This window comes from Bidens hawaiensis, unplaced genomic scaffold (assembly GCF_021521415.1).
Source record: "Bidens hawaiensis isolate Kalapana, Puna unplaced genomic scaffold, B.hawaiensis_p1.1 tig00032179_1, whole genome shotgun sequence".
In the NCBI taxonomy this organism is placed as follows: Eukaryota; Viridiplantae; Streptophyta; class Magnoliopsida; order Asterales; family Asteraceae; genus Bidens; species Bidens hawaiensis.
In genome coordinates, this window is record NW_027495477.1 from 129,650 (window position 1) to 140,528 (window position 10,879).

At 33.8% G+C, this 10,879-nt stretch overlaps 1 pseudogene; it reads left to right on the forward strand.

The window, feature by feature from the left end:
* Nucleotides 1-1,275, forward strand: LOC143583237 (serine acetyltransferase 1, chloroplastic pseudogene; annotated as a pseudogene).
* Nucleotides 1,276-10,879: the final 9,604 nt, after the last annotated feature.

A 10,879-nucleotide genomic window follows, 5' to 3' on the forward strand; every position in this document is an offset into this window, starting at 1 on the left:
TATATTCATATAATCAATCTGTATCTATACATCTATATATATCCACCAATTCATTCTCCAATAACAAACACAACACAGAAACATGACTGCTTGTTTACACAGATGCAGAACACAAGTTCTTGAATTTGAATCTTGTCACAACTTCACCAGATTCTGCAGATCAGATTATTCTGATCATCAGTTATCTTGCAAACCCATCTCCATGATCACTACCCACAAGCATCAAGATGATGACGATGATGATCTATGGCTCAAAATGAAAGATGAAGCTAGATCAGATGTTGATCAAGAACCCATCTTGTCAAATTATTATTTCACCTTAATCTTGTCTCATTCTTCACTTGAAACTGCTCTAGCTAATCACATCTCAATGAAGCTGAGTAATTCTAGTTTACCAAGTACGACGTTGTACGATCTTTTTGTGGGAGTGTTAACAGAAGATCAAGAGATTGTTAAAGCTGTTAAAGATGATCTAAGGGCTGTAAGAGAAAGAGACCCGGCTTGTATAAGTTATGTGCATTGTTTCTTGAATTTCAAAGGGTTTCTTGCTTGCCAATCTCATAGGATAGCTCATAAGTTATGGCTACAAGATAGAAAGATTCTAGCACTTTTGATTCAAAATAGGGTTTCTGAGGTGTTTGCAATGGATATACATCCGGGAGCGAAAATCGGTAGTGGGGTTATGCTTGATCACGCTACCGGGGTGGTGATTGGTGAGACGGCGGTGATTGGAAACAATGTGTCCATTTTGCATAATGTGACGTTGGGTGGGACTGGAAAGAGTGGTGGGGACCGCCATCCGAAAATTGGGGATGGGGTTTTGATTGGTGCGGGGACTTGTGTTTTGGGGAATATCAGGGTTGGGGATGGTGCGAAAATTGGGGCGGGTTCGGTTGTGTTGAAAGATGTGCCGGCTAGGACTACTGCTGTTGGAAACCCTGCTAGGTTGATTGGAGGAAAACAAAATCCGGTTAAGCTTAATAGGATTCCTAGTTATACTATGGATCACGTTCAACATGTGAATGAGTGGTCTGATTATATTATTTAAAAACGTTGATTATGAAGTTTATGTTTTTGATTAGATGTAATAGGTAGATGTGTGAACGTGTCGGCACAAATCTGTGCCGACCGCTGATGCAAGTTAGATTTGTGTAGACTATAGGATACGCACGTGGAGAGAAAGGGGTCGAGTCTGTGTCAAAGAGGTTATTTTGTATATACACGTGTGTATCCTTAATTTAATAATTTGCAATAATAAGTTTTTCGTCTCACTTACTCTCTTTGTGTGAATCATTTTGGTTATGAAAATCTTGGTTTCTCTGTTACATCTTTGACTCGTCCTCATTGTAGATTTGTATATCCGTATTATACTCGTATAATGTATTATATTATATTATATTATTTCGTAAATTACAAGTCTATGATTCACGTGGAATAAAATTCAGATTTGGAAAGTGACATGATGATTCCCTGAGTTTATCTCTTTAGTTATTGTGTTGAACGAACAATCTTATAGACTAATTATTTATGAAACAAAATAATGTTATTGTTGTTTTATTGTACTAGAAATGTATAGTCCTTCTAGATTCTGTTATGGACAGTACCATAAGTGACCGTGGTTTGACAAAAGCATCATAAATCGAGGGTATGGAGCATGACGAGTATGACTATTTACTCTGAGTTTCTGATTTCTCGTCCCCTTTCTCTCATTATTATCTTGTAGTATTTCAAGTTTCTTATTTGAAAGCATTCACAAAATCAATAGAAATTAATCAGATACTATATTGATGTGTATTGTTGTTTAGTTGTGAAATATCAATTCACAACACATTTCTAATCAATCTTTTATATAACATATTTTATGTGTTAAATTATTAGCCGTAGAATAGGCAAAACCGCTATTTAAGCGAAAAAGAGAGACCGCAAGGAAGAGAACTTCTCGAATTATCATATAATTATAATAAACGATTTTCTCATCTGTTACTTATGATCGTATATGAATTTGCCAGTTGTGTTATTTATCGATGCCAAGTCCGACTGAATGGCCATTATGAGATCGGGCCCTATGACTGGGCCCCTACATTATAATGGGCCTCAAAATTTTTGGTGATAGCTTTAACTAGAAATCATATTTGATTATTTGAATATTATTTGACTAGTTATCATATAACTTTGCAATTTGCATCATTATATGTATGGGCCGAACATGCTTTAATTTGGTGGCTACATATCTTAGCCCAGTGCCGTCTCAGAAATATTGCATGCTCAAAGTCTAAACGATATGAGCATAAAAAGTTTATATATATCTTTTTTTCTTTTTAAAATCGATAATAATTGTATAATAATTTACAGCCCCCAACGGCCCAGTTTATTTTGAATTGTCGCTGTTGAGGTTGTTCGATGCATGCTAACAAACATACAGAAAATTATACTTTTGAGTTCAATCGGCCAACCCTTGTGCCTAGCTTTCTAACTTTTCGAACCATCCAATTATCCAAATTCCTATTCTGGGCTAAAGTTAATTCAAGCCATGAATAATTACTTACCCATATATGTTAAAAAAAATTTAAGCTTAATTTCCTTAAAATTTGATAAATGCCCATTATGAATTAGACTCATATTATAGTTGTAAAGAATGGGCTTAAGTTACTTACAATTAAAGAAAGGGCCTAATGTATTGTTCTTTTAATGTGTTTATATATATAAACTATAACCTTAAAACTTCGATTTTTCGTCAAGAACGGGCCCTAGATGATGGTCGAGCCTTTGGTCCCCTCCTATACGGCCATGTCTTAGCCCTACCCAATAACCCTACACATTCTTCACATTGTAATTACATCAGGCCCACTACGTTCATCGGTGGTCATTGTAATTTGTACCATCAAATCCATAATAATACTCAAGTTTGGGATGTTAAACCATAATAATAATCAGCATGTCTTTCTATCATTTGCCTTTGATACATTTGGTTTTCTGGCCCTAGAGTCTGTTAATTTTTTAAAAGGGTTCAGCGTGTCGTACACGGAACCTCTTCAGCTCCTAGGTCCCAAAGCTTCGTTTTTAGCAGGATTGGTTTTGCTATTCAAAAGGGGTCGCGGCGCAGCTTGTTGTCCGTTTGCCTACCACTTTATTGTAATCGTTTTATAGTAAATTATATATAACGAGCATACAAGTATGAAATAAAGTGTGAGTAATATCACAAGAAAGACATGATAAAATATACAATGTCTAGAGAACCATTTAGGATCGAAGTTTATATAGATTTAAATTTGCATTATATTTTGTTCTGAACATGAAATAGTGTAACAAAGAAGATTATTGTAAATTCCAAATGGGTGGTGAATTGTGAAGAAAATAATGATAATTTAACTAAAAGATATGCTTATAAACGTGTTTAATAGATATTTCGATTTGATAAACGATCTTAACTTGTATAAGTTGGGATATTAATGTTTAATAGAACTACCTTGTGAGCGGACCAAGTCAACTTCAGCTTGGGCAGCCTGAAGTTAAACAAGCCAACTCAGCCCGGCTCATTTTTACTTAACAAACATAAATTTAAGCTTGAGTTTGGCTCGGAAAACACTCTAGCCTGCTCGTGTAAATGAACATTAATATTTATTTTAAAATTAAAGTGAAATGCAATTATACAATTACTATCCAGACTTATCTATAATTGAAGTTGAGTTATAACTAACGAACATAAAAATTAGGCTTAACTTAAACAAGCCAAACAAGGGACCGAAGAGAGAGCTTACCTTTGCATGAGTTTGCCACGTTTTTTAAACGAGTCAATTTTGAGCATGCTACGAGCCTACGACCCACAAGGTTTTTGAATATCCCTAGTAGTTTTTTACACTGCATGTATTTTATCAGTACATAATTTTTAGCCTGTGCATATTTTTTAGTCATTTTAATTTATTTTTGTTACAACATTTTTTCATATATTTCTCAAAATCCAATTACTTTGGCAAAGAGTTCATAACCAATTTGTCAAACAATATGAATCATTTATATAATTTGTAGTCAATATCATGTGGTCTTATAAATTCTTCGTAGACTAATCAGTGTTATATAGTCTTATAAATTTATTGTAGTCAATATTATATAGTCTTCTTAAAAGTAATTTATTATAAAGTAATATAAAAGGGACAAATATGCGCAAGGAGCAAGAATTTATAGAAAGGAGAGTCCTGACAAAGGCATATCTTATCCTACAACCTTTCCCGGAAAAGAAGTCCACAACCTCCAATTTTTCCGCACTTAAAAAGCAGTAGATTAATTCAGGGAAAAAAAACTAAAATGAATTTATTAGGGTGGTCCTTTCGGGAAAAAAAAAACAAACAAAATGTTATGACTTCAATTCTTCACTATCATCTAAGTTTTACTATGAACTACTCTAAAGGATGACACCTATAAAGTTACAATTTAATGAGAATATAGCCAGTTAAACGGCTATATTTGTTTGTTGTGTGCACGGGTTCTATTACCTGGAGTGGCGGTGATGTTACCGCACTAACCGCCCTACTTGCACGTATTTACCCGCTCCCACCCTCACCACCCTTGGTGTTACTTAAGTACTTCGTATAAACAGCATATTTAAAAAAATATATATATTGATCAAAATTATATTTGCTTAAAAAAAAGTAGTTGCTACATAAGCTAAATTGTACATGTCTACAATTATAAAGAGCAAATATACATGTACACTCGTATATGCAAAAACAAGTGAACAAACATACGTGAGCATGTGCAACACATGTCACAACATAAAATACAATATAACCAGGCTGAGAATTCACTACTGACTACACTATACACACAAGCAAGCAAGCCGTAAATAAACTCATGAACGGTGAAAAATCTCAATTTGATTTTATTGTTTTTCAGATAATTGTTAAGAGTAAAGTTGGTTGCTATTCATTTATGACATTTTTCTTTAATTTAAGTACCCGGATATTATGATTTTAGACAAACTTTTTATTCCCTAAACAACTTCAATTTTAGAATTTGTTTTATGCCAAAAAAGGGTGCACTAGCGTCTAACCCTCAAAACTTTCTCCTATGATTACAATATATAAACAGTCTTGTTATGTTCTAACAATTATATTGTGTGATGGTTCTCGTTTTTTTATTTTCAAAAAATGATTAGCATTAACCTTAAATTTCTACACCAGATGGTATTAAGAAACACAACATGGTGAGTATTATTTCAGTTATCGACGCTTAAATAAACTTATTAACAAAAGTAAAAAAAAATATACATTATTATTAAACATACATTTATTTATTAATATTTAAACGACATTCTTTTAATTAATTGGTAGACACAACCACTAGATGAAATACGTGCCCGTTACTAATTTACAATATTAGCATAAATATAAATTTACATAAAATTCTCTTTTTTTTTTTGCCTCTCTTACTTTTGCCTTTGTTTACTTTTCAGAATATGCCAATAGAGTAGTGGATCAATTATAGGAGTGTCTGATCGTCAAAGTAAACACTGAACTAGACGAAGAGCCTCAAATAAAATAATGACTAAATGACAATTTTTGTTTGTTTAGAAATTTTCAAATTATGAAATTGGTCTTTTATAGAGTCACCCAACATTTATTTGAATTTGCATCTCGCTTTTAATCATTTATACTAACTAATGTTATGTTTTTCAGTTAATTATAAAAACAACCTGACATTTTCCAATATAGTTTTATTTTTCATATATAATTAATAAAAAGCAAACACGCAACAGATTTTAGGAAGCAACTTTTGTTCTTTTGTTTCCTTTCATGTGAGTGTGTGGCTTTTACCCCATTGGGATTACTTTGTGGCTTTTATTCACGCTAAATTAAAGCACACCTCAACTAAAGGTGATGTGTATTCTTTGATCTAAAGTTTCAAATTTTCTACTTTAGCTTTCTATTATCCGAATTATAGTTATATTGTACAATAATATTAGACGTAATTTTAGATCGAGTCCTGCTCTATGCGACAACTTATCGTGTATCTTCACAAACTTTGGGTTTCAGTTTGAGCGTCCGATTTCATATCATTTTGACTGCAGGAGAATATTAGAGAATGCTATTGAATAAAATATTAGAGTTTGATTATTATATTGTTACCATAGTTAAAAGATTGTATTTGATTATATTTATTTATATTTATCTCATTGTACTCATATATACCGTGTACTAATTATACAATATACCTCACTAGATTTTCATTATATTTGCAAGGTACTATCCTAATCTAATGAAGTGGTTATTCAAATTCTTTTTTTTTATTGATACTGCATACACAATAACATGAAAAGTAACGTGTAATAAAATTTTACTTAAAATGATATAAACAACTAAATATTTGGATACACTCTGTTAATAAGGTGGTGTACTATATAATCAAGTTGTTGTGGGACAAAGTCTTGCAGAGTACCTGATTTTAAGGGTAAATTATGTGTAGCAAGGAGAGAGTGTTATTGCCGATGAAAAAACAGAGAAAAAAAAATTAAAAAATCATTTTCTTAACTTTTCCTCTTTCTATCATATCTTTATATGGAGTGACAAATCTTTCTTTGCACCATTCCACTTTCATCACATCCACACATTAGTCTTACGTCCAATTTATCAAACCAAAAATTCTGATAAAGTTCTGTGACATACATGTTACATTTGAAATATTTTTTAACGGGGACATAAGACCATAAGTAGTCATAAAGTCCGTGATTAAGGCATTATACGTCACGTGACGTCCAGTCAGAGTTATGGCTTTATACAAAAACAAGGTGTAGTCATAATGCCCCACACCCAGGCATTATGCTCCACGTGGCGCCCAGTCACTATTAATTTTATTTTTTTTAAATAATAATTCATTTAAATAATTAAACATAAAATTAGAAAACAACATTAAAATTAAAAATAGTACGCACTCGTCGATACTCCACGGTATCACCGTCTTTTTAACCTGAGCTTCGCTGGCGGGCTTCTTTGCGTGTTTTCTCAGTCGTCCGCGTTGGCTTGAACCGCCGACGGTCTCCGGGACGGGTTGTGTCTCCGGCACGAACTCCTCGTCGGGTTGGGAACCCGAATCGGCAAAAATGTTTGTGGTTGGGTTTTGGAAACCGGGCACCGTATTTGATAAAGGGGCTCCTAGAAATGCCATGTACGCCACCATTTGCGCTTCGAACGGATACGGGGATTGAGGGACGGGGACGGTTGGCATCGGGGCGGTAGATGGTTCGGTTGTGGATTTTGGTTGTTTGCGTTGCCTTGACGGGAAAATTGACCGAAACCGAGAACATTTTGGTTGTAATTCGGAAACATTTTGGTAGTATTGTAGTAGAAATAATTGTTTAAAAATATATTTGGTAGATGAGTAGTAGAAAGGAATGTGTTAAAAAAATGAAGTTTAGGTTTGTTAATATAGTATAGATTTATTTAATAATTTTTTTTAAAAGTCTAACGGCTACCCCAACGGTAACCAAGCCCAACGCTCATTTTTTTTATTTTGGTGTCATTTTAAGCGTTATGTGTATAACGCTTAAAAAAACCCAAAACGTCGAGGGGGGGGGGGGGTGTGCCCCCGACTTTATACACCAAAACGCCGCACAAGACGTTGGACTACGGATTGCCTAAGTGCAGCCAACACTATGGCATGAAAAGACTCATCCTCAATTGTAAACATATCCTTTAAAAGAAATAACAATATATAGGTGATTTCTTAGTGTTATTAATTTATTTTAATACCACTAAACTTATTAGGACTAGAATATATATTAAAATAAACATTGACTGACCAATTCTTATGATTTACGAACACCACCATGGAATCTCAAAGGGTGTAGCCCCTGGAGTCCTGGACCATGTGTCCATGTGATTCCAAAGAAACATCAACTCAATGGGGTCCGTTAGCCCATGGTGGGGGGCCGCCTCAGTGAACTTGTAGTTTGGTTTATTTTACTTCATAGAAGGTTCACTGAAATTGTTAGGGATTTGAATATCTGGTTTAAAGTTGCATGTAAAATAATGGCCAGGGCTAGGCAGAGGTGGGCAAATCGGGGTTTTTCCAGATTCGGGAACTGGGTAGGAATCGGTTTTAGGTATGGTCAACAAAGTCAATTACCGGGCCGGATAGGAACCAGCTCCTAGTATGGTCAGGTTTTTGATCGGTTTTGCCGGGTTTTTATCGGGTCGGGACCGGGTTTTGACAGGGTATATATGAAACTAGTTCCGGCGGGTCGTGTTCGATTTGGTTTGGTTTAGTTCTGGGTATGATTTTTCTGAGAAACTTAAACTTTGTTCGTACCTATGGGTTAGGTCTACCAGGTCTGGGTCGGGTTAGGAACCAAGTTTTATGCCCACCTCTAGGGTTAAGGGAAACAATAATCAGTTGGAATTGATCATTAGTGTTAAATGATATCAAATTTACTGATCAATAATGGCAACGTGTGAGAACTGATATTACTGGCAACTGGTTAATTAATTGTAACCACTAGTTGTTATGCTCCCACATGCCATACTTTTCAAGTTATAATATTTTATCCTAATCACTATGATGTTTCAACCCTTACGTTAATGATTTCATCTGGTCTATTTTACATACGATTCATATATATATATATATATAAAGACTTCGTTATTTAAAATAATTCTCTATATATGTTGTCCGATATTGAGTTCGCATACACTTATACACACAAAATATTTTAACCTAATAGTAATCAAACTAATGCGTGATTAAAAACATATATAAGGATTTGAAGTACGAAACCTATAATAATACAACTTATATTACCACGAAGTATTTGTAATCTTTATGATTGAAAGTTGTTTCTTTTTTAGGTGAATGAATTACATATTTACATTACTATTTGCATTAAGTTTCATATTTTAGGTGAATGAATTACATATTTACATTACTATTTGCATTAAGTTTCATAGTGAATAGTTTATTATGTAATTTCATATTGTAAGTGTCAAAATCATGTCTATTATCACATTTGATTTTGATAAACATGGAATTTAGGCCTAAACAAATTGACCGCTTAGTGAACCGTTCGGCGGAAAGTTCGTTTATGTTCATTTATTTAGTAAATAAACGAACATGAACACATGTTTCATTCTTCGTATATGATTGTCTATTCATGTTCGTTTATGTTTGTTCATATATATTGTTTATGTTTCTTTGTATTCATTTAAGGCATATTGGTTTTTAATACTCTCAACTTTCACTCATTGGACAATAACACTCCCAACTAACGATTTATCTCCCACCACTCTCAACTTGTAACTTGTTTTCTTCTATCACTCCCGAACTTAACGGAGCCTAACTCCGCTAGTTTTTTGGTGACGTGGGATGTTTTTGCTGATTTGGCATATTATATAATAAATACCTTGTTTAAAAAAAACTAAATTAAGAAATACTATATGTACACACACACTATACACACACACACGTATACATATATATGCAAACACAAACACCACCAATGTTTCATAACCACTGTGTACACCACCACCACCACCACCACCACCACAGACCTCCATCACTCCTTTCCTCTATCACCACCTTCACCACCACCGCCAGCCTCGCTATCTTCACCACCACCGGCACTGGTTGCGAAGCTCGTCAGCCTCCCTAATCTTATTATGAAGCTCCATTACTTGTATTGTCCTTTGTTTTTATGTTGCTCAAAACAAACACCACCGACATGCTAATATAATAAGTAATCTTCAAGTGTTGCCGCCATCACGTTTTTCCGTTGAGTTCCGCCGTTAACAATAGAACCTCGATTCGAGGTAATAAATATTGCATTCTACTCGTTTATTTATTCTGATCAAAAGCCCTATGATAATGTATTCAAACTGTAAACAAGATAATTGAATTTAGCAAAGTAATTTGGGTTAGTCTAGGGTTTGGCGGTGATGATGAAGGTAGTGGAGGCCGGTGGCGGTGGCAGAAACCGGCGGTGTTGGAGGCCGATGTGGTGGTGATGGAATGATGACGGTATTTGGTAGTGTATGTATGTACGTATCTATGTATGTATGTATGTATATTTTTGTTGTTTTTAGGTTTTTTTAAACAAGGTATTTTCCACATAACATGCCAAATCAGTAAAAACATGTCACGTCAACAAAAAAAAAACTAACGGAGTTAGGGTCCGTTAAGTTCGGGAGTGATAGAAGAAAACAAGTTACAAGTTGGGAGTGGGGGGGGGGAGACAAATCATTACTTAGGAGTGTTATTGATCAATGAGTTAAAGTTGTGAGTATTAAAAACCAATATCCCTTCATTTAAGTATGTTCATTTATGTTTGTTTGTGTTCCATTAAGTATGCTCATATATATTCAATAATGTTTGTTTATCTTCGTTCAATTATATTCATTTAGATGTTAAATAAACGAACACTAGCATTTTCATATTTTTAAACAAATGAATATGAACATCAAATATTTGTTTAATTAAGTGTTCGTGTTTATTTATGGTAATGAACGAACATGAACATACCATTATTTATGTTATTTTAGTTCGTTTAAAGGCCTGATAAACTTTATTTTTCTTTGTAGTATAAAATATCAAATAAAAAAAAAGTTGATATCCATTTTATAATTTAGTTGCTTTTGAGATTAATATAAGCATTGTATTTATATAATGGTAAAGGTTAAAATAAGAAGTATACAAAAAATACGAAGTGTGATAAACAATCTAGTCCATTTATCTTAAATTTGAATAGTTGTGTTAAATTTGCAAGGAAAAAAATGACGGAAATCTTAGTACTCTATTAATTTCCTCTCTATTTTTCATATGGCATCATTTTAAGGCGTGCACGTGTAGACTATTTGCTTACTAATCTTCTCATTAAGCTAAACTCAAAAACTAGCGG